At 45.5% G+C, this 14633-nt stretch overlaps 1 long non-coding RNA gene across 1 annotated transcript; it reads left to right on the forward strand.

Moving 5' to 3' along the window:
* Window positions 1-543: 543 nt before the first annotated feature.
* Window positions 544-10612, forward strand: LOC119145681. Its single transcript, XR_005103494.1, has 3 exons — window positions 544-691; window positions 1911-1968; window positions 10359-10612. It is a non-coding gene; the product is annotated as an uncharacterized LOC119145681 (long non-coding RNA).
* Window positions 10613-14633: the final 4021 nt, after the last annotated feature.

Consider the following 14633-nt stretch of genomic DNA (forward strand, 5'->3'; position numbering starts at 1 on the left):
GAGGCTGCAGCTGGGTCAGGGTCAGGGCATGAGGACTCCAGCCAGCCCCAGGGCACGACAGAGGGGAGGGGTAATGTCTTGCTTTCAACCAGACAATATTCAGTCACTTCTCCTCCCCGCCTCCAGCTCCCCACATGATCTGCAAAGCCAGGAAACATATGGCCCTTTGTTCTTACAGTGTCTGATGTAAAGAGTTTGGTACGTGGTCTGCAACAAACAACAGTTGTGCCGGTGAGTTGTGCTGATAAGAAGCTCTGATCTTTGCACTGCCTTGGAGAGAAGGCAGCTGCCTCCTGTGCCCAGCCCAGCTCCCGAGGGCTGTCCCAGCACACCATGGCTGTGGCTGCAGACCGGGAGGTTGCCTGGGGATGCTGCCAGCAAGACCCTGGTCCAAGTGCGGTGGCTTATTTGCTGCTGCTTTCTGACACCCCACCCTGTCCCCACGAGAACCTGCCACAGCATCTTCCCACTGCCACCACTGCTGTGAGCGGTCGAGCTTGAGGAAGAACAACTTCCATCAATTGTTTGGTAGGCCACCATCACTAAAGGGTTTCTCCGCCCTCTTTAGGAAGGGAGGCACACATTTGCCATGTGTGTGAGAGAAGGCCTGCAGAGAAGATGGCGTTGTGGTCTCTGACATGACATGCTGCTCAGAGGAAGGTCTGAGGAGAAACCATCCCCAGAATCCTAGGTGGGTAATGCAGTGCTACCTGGAGGGAGGAGCACCAGCAGTTCCCAGATCACTTTGACATCCCTCTCAATACCAGAGAAGAGTGCAGTGACAATAAAGTGCATTTTATTATGTTAAAATGCAGAACTCTACCCCCAAATTCCTAGAATTTAAAAATTATTTGCAAGTGTTATAACAGAAATGTACATTTATAATCACTGGTAATGTTGGCACAGACTCCTGAGACATCCCTGTGTGCACTCTGGGCTGATAGAATTAATTTGCGGTGGTGAAGTTTGTCCCAGTCCATCGAGTGCACCTTCATGCTCCAGTATATGACGCCAGGCAGGGGCTTTAATGGTGAATGGTCTCTCTTAGTGTATGTCCTTGTTTCCTGGAGACCCACTGGTTATAAACACTCCTCAGGCTTCCTGGTAATGTAGTGCATTGAAAATTAATTAATTATGATATAAATTTCTGCTCCTCATGTTAATTACTTTCAGCAAGGAGGGTGTATGCTGACCTCCCATAGCTGGTAAAGCACGTCGGGTGGACACGCATTTCAATGTAAAGCAGTTAACTGGAGGTAAATCAACTATTGATTGCAGAGTCTCCTGGTTTGTCTCAAGTGTAAACACTGGAGCCAGCTACTTTTCTCCTCATGCTTCAGCATGGCTGAGACGACTCTCTGCTAGCTTTGCTTAGCTACGATTTTCTAGTAAAAGACACATCTTAAAAACACAGCGTTACAGACATACAGAAGTAACACCTTAAAAAACTGTTAATGCCAAGTCAGGTAGAGGGATTAAATTGCTGAAAATGGTTTTAAGGGTGGAATGCCACATTGCACTTGCAAGTAGATGTGGGAAGCTTCAGTACTGGAGGTCCCAGTGCTGCTGTAATGTGGGGTCTGGAGGTTGCTCTCACACAGATAGTATGTGCCAGAATGTCAAAAACTCATGAAAGTTGTGAATTTTGCTGCATCCCAGATGGGCATGTCTTGGGTTGTTTATCAGCACTTGAAGCTGTACAAACTCAGTGACACAAGCTGAGTGTTTTCAGTGCCTTCCAGAATGGCATCAATTTTGTGCTCTGAAACCCTTTGTAATTTGCTGTAGCTGACACATTTGGAGCCATGGTCTGACTGGGGCTTCATTAGCCTTTGGGAAAAATGCAAGGGTGCCTAATTGTAACTGTATATTTTGTCATCGGACCTTCTCTCCCGGCCTGCTGTGACTAGCCTGCCTGTTGGTCATGCTGCCCATCCAGCCACTGAGGGCATCTCGGAAAGTAATGAGGTAAGTAATGTTTCCTTTAAAGACTTTTGAGCTCACGAGAATGAGATAGTGCATTCCCATGTGGTTAAGTTATACTCTCACAAGTCCCATCTAGAAGTGTTAGCAAAATAACCTTTGGTTGCTAGGAGGTGCTGTATGGGGATTAATTAATCAGGATGGCTGTGCCTTCTGTTTGCTATCATTGCTGATATAAAAGAGGTTTCCGAAGTTGAAAGTTGTGATGGAGTCTTGCTGGGCTGAGAGCTTTACGTATAGAAACACACGCTAAGACAGTTGTGGCAAATGTTAGTCATTACAAAATACTGCACAGGAAAAAAAATAATCTAAACCGTGAGGCCCATAAGAGGCTCTATCTGCTCTAAGCTATTCCTCCATCTGCATTGTTATGGGCAGCAGTGACGCAGAAACAGCCAAGACTCTGCTACTACAAAATATTTTGCTCTTCCACTAAATGAGGAAAAGAGGCTGATATTTAGCTCAAAGATGATTGGTTTGGTTTTGAAGCAACGTGTTAAACTTTCTTAATGCGCAAGAGATTTGGCTTGCCCTTTGCAATAGCAGAGGGTGCTACCACAGGTTGCAGCTCCTTTACTGTAGCCAGTTGAGCTGCCCATATGATCCCTTTCTGGTGTATTTCCATCAGTACGGCTTAAGTTAATAGATGGGGAAGCAGATGGGATAACAGGAAGTCAGCAGGCAAACCAGAAAAGCCGTGAAATGGTAAAACCTAATGGAGCTTGGAGCAGTCTCTTCAACTAGACGATGATGTATGCCCAAAGCCCCAAACTGTAACAGAAACAAGGCAGTCTTGACTACCTGTGCACACAAGGAGGATTGAATCCACACAGCTTTTAAATGCTTTTAGACATTGAACTTGTTGGGCAAGCAAGCTTGTTGCTAGTTGGCTCCAAGCATCCGTTCTCTGAGAGGTACTATCTGAACAAAAATATTTAGTTTCCCCTCAGCTGAAGTTGGGTGTTTCCTCAGCTTTTTGAGAAGAGTGCAGGCGGAGGGCAGGCATGGCATTCCAATTCTCAAAAGCCTTTAGCTGGAGACACTGCACGACGAACTTCAAGACAACTGGCCCCAGGGGTCACACAGTCAATACACCCTGAACCAGGCATGGGTGCCCTAACCCTGCATCCCGTGGGGCTAATGCTCCTTGGGATTGATCCATGTTAAGTGCTGTGTGAGGCTGGTATTCAGAAACCGCCCCCAGTGTCGTCTGGTGCCTCAGCAGTTCAGTGGGTGCAATCTGCAGTGGATTGACCCTGGCTGGATGCCATGTGCCCATAAAAGCCGCTCCATCACTCGCCTCCTCAGCTGGGCAGGGGAGAGAAAATACAACAAAAACTTTGGATCGAGATAAGGACAGGGAGATCACTCAGCAGCGACCATCACGAGCAAAACTGACTTGACTTGGGGAAATGAGTTTAATCTATTACCAACCGAATCAGTGTAGGGTAATGAGAAATAAACCCCTAAATCTTAAAACACCTTTCCCCCCCTCACCATTCCCTTCTTCCTGGGATCAACTTCACTCCCTATTTCTCTCCCTCCTCCCTCCAGCAGCACAGGGCACAGGGAATGGGGCTGGGGTCAGTCCCTCACACGCTGTCCCTGCTGCTCCCACCCTCAGGGGGAGGCTCCTCACACTGCCCTGCTCCAGCCTGGGGTCCCTCCTGCTGGGTGCCGTCCTTCAGGCACAGCCGGCTCCAGCGTGGGTCCCTGTGGGGTCACAGCCCGGCCAGCAGCCCTGCCCCAGCCTGGGCTCCTCTACCCATGGCGCCACAGGCCCTGCCAGGAGCTGCTCCAGCGTGGGCTGCCCAGGGGGCCACAGCCTCCTTTGGGCATCCCTCTGCTCTGGTGTGGGTCCTCCACAGATATCTGCTCCACTGTAGACCTCCATGGGTTGCAGGGCACAGCCTGTCTCACTGTGGGCTTCACCATGGGCTGCAGGGGAACCTCTGCTCCAGCACCTGGAGGACCTCCTGCTCCTCCTGCACTGACCTGGGTGTCTGCAGGGCTGTTGCTCTCACGTATTCTCACTCCTCTCTTCTGGCTGCTGCTGGTCTTGTGCAGTTTCCCCCCCTTCTTCTTAAATACATTATCCCAGAGATGCTACCAGCATCACTGATGGGCTCAGCCTTGGCCAGTGGCAGGTCCGTCTTGGAGCTGGCTGGCATGGGCTTTGTCGGACATAGGGGAAGCTTCTGGCAGTTCCTCACAGAAGCCACCCCAGTAGCCCCTCACTACCAAAACGTTGCCATGCAAACCTAATAGAAATCACAGCAGCGTGTCCAGCATTCATGCGGGTCATCACGAAGGGAGAAGGCTGGATCCAAGAATGAGCACATGGCCTTTTCTGGCACAGTATAGGGAGAGCATGGGGGACTAACCTTACCAAACGAGCTGCAAAATCACACCTATCCCCTGTGTGCACCCAAGAGATATCTCTGTTATCTCTGTCTCTCTTTCAGCCTTGAAAAGAGGGGTCTGCACAGAAGGAAAGGTAACTTTTTGCATAATAGTCAGATCCTTACACTGTTCGTCCATAGGGGAGCTCCTTATTCTGAAGGATATCTGCAGCTTCCTCTTCTCAGGAGCAACCTGAACCCTTGGTTTATAGAAGAATTGCAGGTGACAGGGAGCAACTTCTTGCAGAGACTGACACACCAGGCTGATAATATTAATGGAAATGGTCTAATATATAAAAGCAGGATTGTAGTCTAGTGGTTAAAAGATTCAGTTTGGAGGGGCACACTTGAGCTGCATCCCTGGGCTCTACATTGGTTCCTTGGGGACACGTTGCAGCAGCCGTCCAGGAACCGTGTGGCTCAGAGACTCTTCCAGGGGAAGAAAAGAGTAAATGAGTGCTCTATCCACAAGGATGCTATAAAATCTTGTTGGAACTCATCCTCTAGCTATTTTGGGATGGAAATGACTACTGTTGTTGTTTGTTTGTTTGTTTGTTTTTTAATGTCTTTGCTAAATGGATATTTCTGAATACTTTAGATATGGGCTGGGAACCCCTAAGGGACCAAGCTGGCATGACAGTGAGTGGTTTGTGAATCTCAGCAGAAGAGTTATGATAATCTTGGCCACAGCAGTGGCACCTGAGGACATGGCCAGTGCAGAATTTTAAGCACCTGAGAACATTGTTTGGCAAAATCCTATATGCCTGTATCCTCTCAGGTGTACTGTTAGGCTAGGTGGGGGTTGGTAGCTTGTTTTGCTAGGGCTAGTCACCCAAATTCCACCTTGCATTGCACTTCAAGAACTCATGCACACATTTTTGCTCTCTTGTGTCCCTTGCACCAGTGCTAGACATGAGAACTGATATAGTCATTGCCTTTTCTATACTTACAGTAACGTATAGGTTTTAAGTGATTAGTCACTTCCCTCTCCTATATGCTGCACGCTTCCTTGTGAGCCTCAGTAGAAAAGCCCCTGCCCAAAGCTGAGAGGGGGGAAGGCTGAGAAGTTTTGTCTCCTCTGGGTGACAGGATGTTTCCTCCAGGAGGTCTGAGCCCAGGCACTGCAGCATCGTTGTCCCATCTGCTGCCTGCACTGCTCTGCAGCACTGGAGTACCAAAGCGCTGCTTGTGTTGTAAGCTGTTTTGCAGCCTGCAGCGACCGCTCTCTGCTATTTATGAACAGGATTACTGAAATGTTGTGAGATAGCAGCCAGTGGACTTGACATGCAGGCAGCGGAGCTACGGTAAATCAGGCTGTGGAGTTACCCATGCACTTCCAGAAAAGGAAGGTTACACTGCTGTGGGAATAACACATCACACCGCTGGTGTTGGCACCTCTCTTTGGGCAATGTAAGCTTCTAGCAAAAGGGTTGCATGAAAGAGTTGTTACCATGCAAGCCTATATTTCATACCCGGGGTTAGCTACCTCTACTGGGCTTATTGTCTCATGCCCACCCGTGTTAACAGGTAAAGCGACAATGAACTGGCACGCGACATCCGTGGCGCAGCACTGGGGCTTGCAGAACCCATACTGCTGCTGATTTCTATTAGTAACTCTTAACAGTGGCTTTTAATGCAGCCAGGTACAAACTGGTTTTTACTTTATACCTCTTGGGTGAGTGATCATGGCCCTGATTTTGCAAGTTGTTTAGGTTCCTGCTACTGAAATCAGTGGGGACAAGATGTCTAAATATTTTTCAGAATGTGGGACCTGTGGGACTCTTTTGCTTGCTGCAGTTCAAATGCATGGAAGGATCCCTATAAATATTTCATGGCCTCAGGGACAAACTATGATGTGGCTGCAAAATCAGGCACACATATGTCTCCAGAAGACATGGCAGCAGCAATGGAGAAAACCTGCTCCTAACCTGTCTGTACTTATAGCTGACAGATGCAGAAAGATATAGTTAACGTTTTACAAATAGGCTTTGCACCAATATAGGTTTTCAGTTTTCAGTATGTCTTTTAAATTAAGCAGAAATTACATGCCTATCTGCCCTCAGATTTTCCTCATTAGCATTAATCAAGGACACTTGACTCGCTTACAGATGAATTTGATTAGGCTCATGTATACTCTTAGGAACCAAAAATAATGAAACATGACTTGAGTGTACGTGCTCTCGCAGCCAACATTGTTGCTTGGTATCTGCTGCAGCACTGAACTAACAGAAAACTCCTAGAACTGGAATCCAAACCATTGGCAACAGGAGATGGTAAATGGCACACATGAAATAAAGAAAGCCAGACCACACAAAATGGAAAAGCTATAAAGTGCACAGTTGTTTAAATGACTATATAATTGGTTGAAATTCTTTATTTTCTGACATAGAAAGAGCTATAATGGAAAACTTAGCTCTGCCCACATGCATACACAAATATTTTTGCATACATTCCAGCCTGTGGCCCACAATGTGTAGCTGTTAGATCTGTGAGCTCACTTACACTTCTCATTTTATAATACCAAGAGATTCTTCCGTTCATCATCTTTTAGCATTGAAGAAAAAAAGATGTCTTAAAAAAAAAAAAAAGTATTTGAGCTGTATTTCCTTCTGCATGTACAGTCATGTAGCTCTGTGTGCAAATCATGTTTTATCCACTCACTGCTCCACGTGTAAAGTCGTGCAAAGCCCATGTGCACCAGCACCAGCTGGGAAGCTGGCAGGGGATGCAGCACTGCACTGCCTGTAAAATTGTTGATAAAAAGAAAAATGCAGGAAAGTGGTTCTGTTTTGACAGTTTATTGATATCCCACATAAATTCTTCTGACCTTCTGTTACTCTTCTTGGTTTTTTTGGTGGGTTATTTTTTGTTAATTTCATTGTGTGGTAATTCTTATTCACACTCATCTCACCTGTGAGGTCTGTGACAATAAAAGGTTGCAAGACTCTATGTATTATCTGCTGTCCCTGTTATAACGATAACTGCCTGGGCCTTTGACAGTTATGAAATCTACTGAATCATTTACCTAAGTGCCAGAAAATGCCTTTAAGAGAAGAAGTAGGTACATGAAAAGGGAATAATACATAAATAAACATCGACATTGAGATCATTTGTCATTTTTGGAAAGGTCTTGGGGAACAATGCATACATTTGGTATAGAGTCATGCTTATGACACTATGGGTCTTTTATTTTACTGGCAGGCCTTATCTGGCATGTATAGAGCTTTTAGCATGTTTGTAAGGTCCCTGTTTTGTGCACTGGCTGCAGGATTCTCGCTGCCCCTGCCCCAAACTTACATTAGGTTGGAAGGCACTGCTCTCCCCGTTACGCGATGCTTAGGTTGGAGCAGGTGCCTTTTTCATCAGCGGTTTGCTTTTTTTCTACTGCCATCTCCCCTGATTGCCAAGAGCGCCCCTGGGGTTCCCTGTGCCGTCGCTGCTTTCCAGTCTCTGACACTGTTGCTGCAGACCTGGCTGAGGGGTGACTTTGCCCTGAGTCCCCCATCACAAGGACATCCTGTGCTTTCAGATCCTCCAAAACATGTTTTAAGAGCCACCTTTTCAGGAACAAAACCTGCCTAGTGCAATATATGCAATGACCAGAGAAGGTAACTATGCTGCTAAGAAGCAGAGGATGCCCTGGCAGTGAGCATCAGTAAAAGATTTCCACGTTAATTGGGATCCCTGCCAGGGAGTTGCAGTCACCTTGAATTTCCTCCCACTGTTGTGATAACAGCACCAGATAAATGTTCATGGCGTTGCACAACTTCTCGCAAGATGAAGTGTATGGCCAGGGAGTTACCTTGGAAGGGAACTGGTGAGACAGCATCTTAACTGGCCATGGGTGTGGGCTGATGTTGCAACTCCCACGCTAACACTGCTTGTGGTTTATGAAACACCAGAACTCCCTCGGGGGTAGGTTGCTGGCAAATGTTGAGCTATTAGGAGAATACACAAAGAAAGGAAAGTTTGAAAAGCAGAAACGTATTTCATACAAGGTTTTTATGGACTTTTTCAAGTGCAGATGTGCCAAAATGTTTCCACTGGAAACTTTATATAAAATGATTAATGTAAAGGGTTTCTGCAATCCTGGCATCTCTCTCCTCTCCTGAGAGCCGTTGCAGCTCGTGACAGCTCTGTTCTGCGTACTGGGAGCATCAGCAGCTGGAAATTATCATTTGCTAGTCTTAGTCTTCTGTAGCTCATTTCAGAGACTTCACTGGTAATGAGGGCTCTTGTCCTGTTACCTTCAGGGTGCCTTGGAATTCCTCTTTTAGGGCCAGAAATCACTCAAGCTTCAAATCTGTAACAGGCATTAAAAATAAGCGTTTAGTACAGTATTCAGACCTGTTCTGGGCATTCCTCAAATTCCTTCAAAGGACAGTCAGAGGGACACACCTGTCATTGCAGCTCTGGGCTCTTTCACCACTGCTCCACTATTGTGTGATGCTCTTCTTTAAACATCTCCCTTGCTCTTCCACTCTTCCTTGCCTTTCTGAAGATTTTACACAAGAGTTTTCAGATGCCTCTTGGATTTACGGTTACTTTTGAACTTCAGGGCTCTTTAATGAAATTCTGTCCCGTTCTTGCAGGGCTGGGCTGCTGCATGCAGGTCTGGCCATCCCTGGCTGCCCGCTGCAGTTCCCGAGCTGTGGTCTCCTGTTTCGGTGGCCACGAGGTGCAAGGCAGCTTTCTCCAAAGAGGGCGAGGTTGGGGATCTGCGACTTTGGGGAACACAGCATCTCCCAGGGCTTCTCACAAGGTGGACATTTGTTTTGATTACATCTTTACTATAATGTCAAGCTGTACAGGACAGAGGGTGTTCCTGGTGGTTATTTGCCTTCTCAGGAGGGTGAGAGGACTAGATTTTCTCTTCTTCCCTGGCTCACATGAACTATTTCCATGAAAAGGCTGAGATAAATTGAATCCATACATAGTAACCAGAGAAACCGCAGTGATGGTGTCAGTCCTACTCAGCCAGCATTCTCTGTATGTCAGAGGAGTTCTTGGAATAAACAGGATGAAATAGAAAAAAGCTGTCAGCTACAGCTAGTGGACAGCCAACAAGGTGGCCTTTCCTTCCCTGCATTCCTCGGAGCGTTGTGTTTGCTCCCCCTCCCATGGGCCGTGTCTGTACTCTCGAGCGTCTTGAGGTCCTAGTCTCCCAGGTGTTTAGACCCAGAACCCATCATGACTCGTGTGTGTCTGTGTATGCACGCTCATGACTTGTCCTCAGGACGCAGCCAGCTTGCCCACCCTGCCTGATGGACAGCAGCAAGGTGACACTGTCAGCAGGAACCCCACCGCCACTGGGAGCCCCCCCTGGCCGAGCAGTTCTTACTCAGCCCTTTTTCCTACTGATGCCAAGGGTGCCTGTGTAAGGAGCAAATGAATCTACCAGAGGAATCTCCTGTGCTGGGATTACATGTGCTATTAATAAAAATTGCCTTCAGTTTCTAAATCGAGGCGCTTAAAACCCGCAATGAATGCATTCTGCATTAATGAGAAAACCCACCATCTTTTTTGTTGAAATTTAAATAGACCCATGAACTTTTGTGTCATGCATGCTATTTTAAAACTGTAAATCTATTCCACTTTTTCCATTGTGGTTGTTTTCATATTTCATTATGTTCTTACATAGGCAAGTCTTTAGTCTTTTAATATAAAGGATTTTATGTTTCCAGGCACAGGTTTTCATGCCCAGCTCAATAGGTTTGGTAGGAACCTTGTTTTCAGACATGTTTTTTTCTGTGGTATGAGATTAAAAAAGGGAATTGAAGAAAGTATTAAGGCATCAAAGCATCAAGAAATTATTGCTAACTTCTGGAAATTTAAAATAAGGTGTTCTAAACATTTTTTTAAATGAAAAAAATGAGAAAACATAAATATGGGCAAATTAAATATTTTCTGTGATTTCTGTTTTTGAGAAACCAAGTGGGACTCAGACTAACAGACTGTTGTGTTACATCACAGATGACGAACATTGCCTGAAACTGGATGACAAATTCTATGGGCCATGTAAAGGCACGCTAAAAGCCCCAAAGCTATTTGGGATTCTGTGAGGAAATGTACTGAGCTGTGCTCCAAAGAAAATCTCTTTTCCATAGCAATGAAAGAGAATTTATCTACAGTTCCCACACTTCCATACCTTTTCCTGTGCTGTTCCTCGTGCCTAGAAGATCCCTGTAGACCACAAAGCTATTTAATTCTCCATTAAAGTCTACATAAAAGTCTTCTATGATTATTCTGCAAATATTTGATGTCTGTTGTGATGATGATTTACTCTGGCCATTGCCTTTCCTGTTGACCAGTGCTCTGTCTTTATTTCCTTCTGTTTTCCATGCTTCTCATTTAATAATGAGGCTGACAGCTGTCTGGGACAAGGGCTGTATTTTTGATGTATGTTTGTATGGTGCTTGGCACAAAGGAGCTTGGTCTCTGACTGTGTATGTTAAATAATAATGATGTTGTTTCCAATTCTTTCAATCTCAGCTTTGTAACTGTTTCAGAAGTTCTCTTTTAAATAGTTAGAAGCAAATTATTATTTTAGCAATATTTTCCATACCAGCTATGATTTCTTTTAATAATCTAAGTGATTTTTCCAATATTCCTCACAAGCACTGTATTATGCCTGTATTGTTTTACTGATTTAAAACCCAAGACCTAACGATATAGAGATCTGCTCCAGATGTCTGAATAAAACTGCACAGTACAACCCCTGAAACCCAAGGGCTGCTGCTCTGGAGGGATGCCTTACTAACAAGAGGCAGGACGAGGAGTACAACACACGCCTTTTAATACCTGGCATATGCCCTCAGTGTCAGTGATAACTTAGTCTTTAGCGTTCTTCCCTTGGAGTATTTACCTATCTCATAATACTTAAGGGATGCCCTTGTCTTAGCATAGGAAGTGACATAAGCATCGGAAGTGTCAGGTCACGGTCATCAGTAAACATCCCTAATTAAAGAAACTCACTATTTGCTGGTTCGTCATTGTGTTTGGGCTCTATTGTACAGTCAAGATAATCTCTTTCTATTTCCTAAGTGGAAATCAGGATCTGCTTCTGTATTAAACCAGTCTCTAATCCTTGTACCCAGCTAAACATAACCACAATCTATTTATGTATTGGGCTATCCCCAATTAAACTGAAAAAGACTATAACCTAGTTCAGCCGTTGGGTAACACTGAGTATTAACGGTGGCTATTTTTAACATTAAGATGTTTCAGTCTTGCTGTGTTAAATAAAAGCTTGAACTAAGCTTTTTAATGCTTGCTGTCACTTATGGCCACATGGGCTTGAATATGTAACAAGGTGATGATGACCCCCAACTTTTCTGGGCTGGGCTGGCTTGGCTGTGATCTCCTCCTGATGGAGGAGTTCCCCAGATGTCCCCTGCCTGTTCCCCAGATGGGGTGGCAACTGAAGTCCCTGGCTTGCCCAAGCCCTACAGGAGGCAGCCTCTATGGCAGTCCTGAGCGTTTTGATGTGGGTTTGAACTTGGCAGCTCCTTCCCTCCGCTGCAGCTGGCGCGGTGACAGCAAGCAGAAGGGTCTGTTAAGCCTGCTTGGGAATTTCTCCATGTATGTTGGTGTTTAATAAATCACTTTCCCCCCAAATGCAATGCACACAATTTGTGCATTTAAACAGGTTGGTTTGGGGAACTTGCTGCTCTGTTGTCAGGGAAGCAAACACTCCACAAGTGCATCATGGAAAGACAATAACTAAAGTAGTGACGCAGACTTTAAATGAACAAAAAGGTTACTACCAAGTGATTTGTGTAGCTCTAATGAAGTTAGTAATTAATATCACAGACAGTGCATTTGACTCTGCAGGACACTATACCTTACTTTTTCAAATCTGAACTTGGGGTTATTCTGTCTTTTGCTTTGCCATAGGATGCAGAGAGCTGGTGTGGCTGCCAGTCTTCAGTGCTGGCTATGGTTATCCCTGTCACCGCGTTTTGTTTTCTTCAAAAAGGATAAATACATATGATTGCTACTTTCATTGCTTCCAGACCAAGCCAGGGCCAGGCAGCCGAGGTTCTGCTAGTGTTGGATGCTAATCTGGTGAAGCAGCATCTTCAGCAGAGGCTATGCTATGCGCAGCTGCCACTGAGAAACCACTGGCATGGTCTGGAGGTGAAATCAGAGTTGTGAGGCCAGCAGCAGAGTGTTGCCAAGTACACTTAACAAGTTAATGAGTTATATGCAACATAAGGACAATAATAATCATGTGATTAATCAGAAAATAAACCAAAGGTGCCGTTGAAGACCTGCAAGGTGAGGGCAGTCAGCAGGGAGAATCCAGGGTAATGAAGGCAGTAGATATATCTGTCCTTTGTGTGAAGTGTGAGAAGCATCCAGGTATGTGTGTTGCACAGGTTTTGCTGAACCAGAAATGTGCAGGTATATGGGGCATGAGGTGTTCATCCCCATATGGATGTGGATCCCCTATCATATGGAACATGTGGACTTTCACTGCTGTTTTCCCTTTATGCAATTTGGACAGATTTTAAAATCTCAATTATGCTTGATTTTGACTTATTTTAAGGGTGACTTGTGATAGACACCAGTGTGAGAGGAGAGGGAGGCATCTCATAAGAGCAGATATTTGAAGATCAGGTAAGCTGTCAGAGTTTTTCCATGTGATCCTTTAATGAAAGAACATCTTGTCCCCTAAGGGTGCTGCTCATTTTAGCTTCACCTTTTCCTTAAGTTGTGAGCGAGGGAGAGGACAGGAGACAATTCAGCACCGAAGCCTACCTTAGCTGCTCTGCTGCCCCTTCTGAAGGGGTCCATTTCCCTCCACTGACTCACTGAGCCCAAGCTGCCCTTGAGAATACCCTGCTGATGGGGCGGAAATTCTGCAGGCAGCATTATACTGCCCAGCAGTGGTGGTGTAATTGCCAGCAGCATAGTCTTGGGGTCAGAAGTCAAACATATTTTCTCTGCCTTTTGCAATAGGATGTGTCTGGACTGTTCCCCCTCACGTCCCTCTTCATTAACTACGATATGTGTAATCATCTCAGTTCATGTTTGTGGTACGTTGAGTCTTACTTTACGATGCCACAGAACTGTTTAAAATCCGTCAGACCACGGCTGCAGAGAGCATGCAACGATGGCAGGGAGAGCGTGGCTGGGGAGCCGGCTCGCTCACTCTGCTGTCAGCCAGTTGTGAGCTACGTAGAACGGAGATTTGTAGAGCATCAACAATCAGATCTAGTTTATGAGTCATCCTAGAATTACGTTCCTTGGGCTTGTGAACTTTGAATTAGCTATTTTTCTTTTAGCTTCTACATCTGCCAGCCTGACCATTGATTAAACTTCCACCAGCACAGAGGATTTGTGAAACCCAGGGCTGTAGCTACTTCCACAGGCTTAAGAAATCAAAGCTTTTCCCTACCAGTATCCCTACCAGTATTTTTGGTTCACTGGAACCATGCATGTCAGGTGTGCAGCTTTGGAGCAGCTCACCTGAGAAATGGGCTTGAGCAACTGATGGACATTCCCTTTTCTAGCCACCTGTATCTTTGAATCGGTAGCACGCTCAGTGTCCTTAGTTTCATGAGAACAAGTCCTCCCCTATTAATGTGAAACTCTAGTAGCTTTCAGCATAAAAAATGCTCAGAAAGCATTGAATAATGTGTTAATTACCATGAAGAAGGAAAAATGTGTGTGACAGAGAACTTGCAGTCCGCTGCTTCTGAAAAGGACAGTGTTGTCCCACACATCACAGAGATGTACATTTTGCAGATGCATGATTGGCACTGGAGCACAATGAAGTGAAAGTTTTAAAGGTTCTGCCACCCATCAAAATTATTGATTTCAGTTAGTAGTGATGGCTTTTTTTGTTATGCCCAGCTCCTGTGTTTACTGCCTGCTTTCAAAATGAATACATTTTATTAAAACCATAGAGAGAAAGCAAGAGACAAAAAATTGGTGGTCGTAGAAGGTCACCCAGCAGCTTGAGCACAGACATACATGTGTGCATGTGCGTGTTCCAGCTAGAAAGCTTGAGAGGATCCTGCTGTAGCTGTGCCAGCCCTTTCTGGCTCCTGCAGGAACACAAGAGCTTTCAGTGCCAAGGAGCTGGCTTTGCAAAGCAAGACTGAAGCTGGCAGCATTGTAACTGCTGGCATTTTTTTGAGTATGCTTCCTGAAAAACATGCTGGCTGTGATCTTCCTTTCTCAGGAGGCTGGATGGATGGAACAGGATGTGTCCGTGGTGATGCATAGTGATAATACAAG

The sequence above is a fragment of the Falco rusticolus genome, chromosome 3 (genome assembly GCF_015220075.1).
Source record: "Falco rusticolus isolate bFalRus1 chromosome 3, bFalRus1.pri, whole genome shotgun sequence".
NCBI lineage: Eukaryota > Metazoa > Chordata > Aves > Falconiformes > Falconidae > Falco > Falco rusticolus.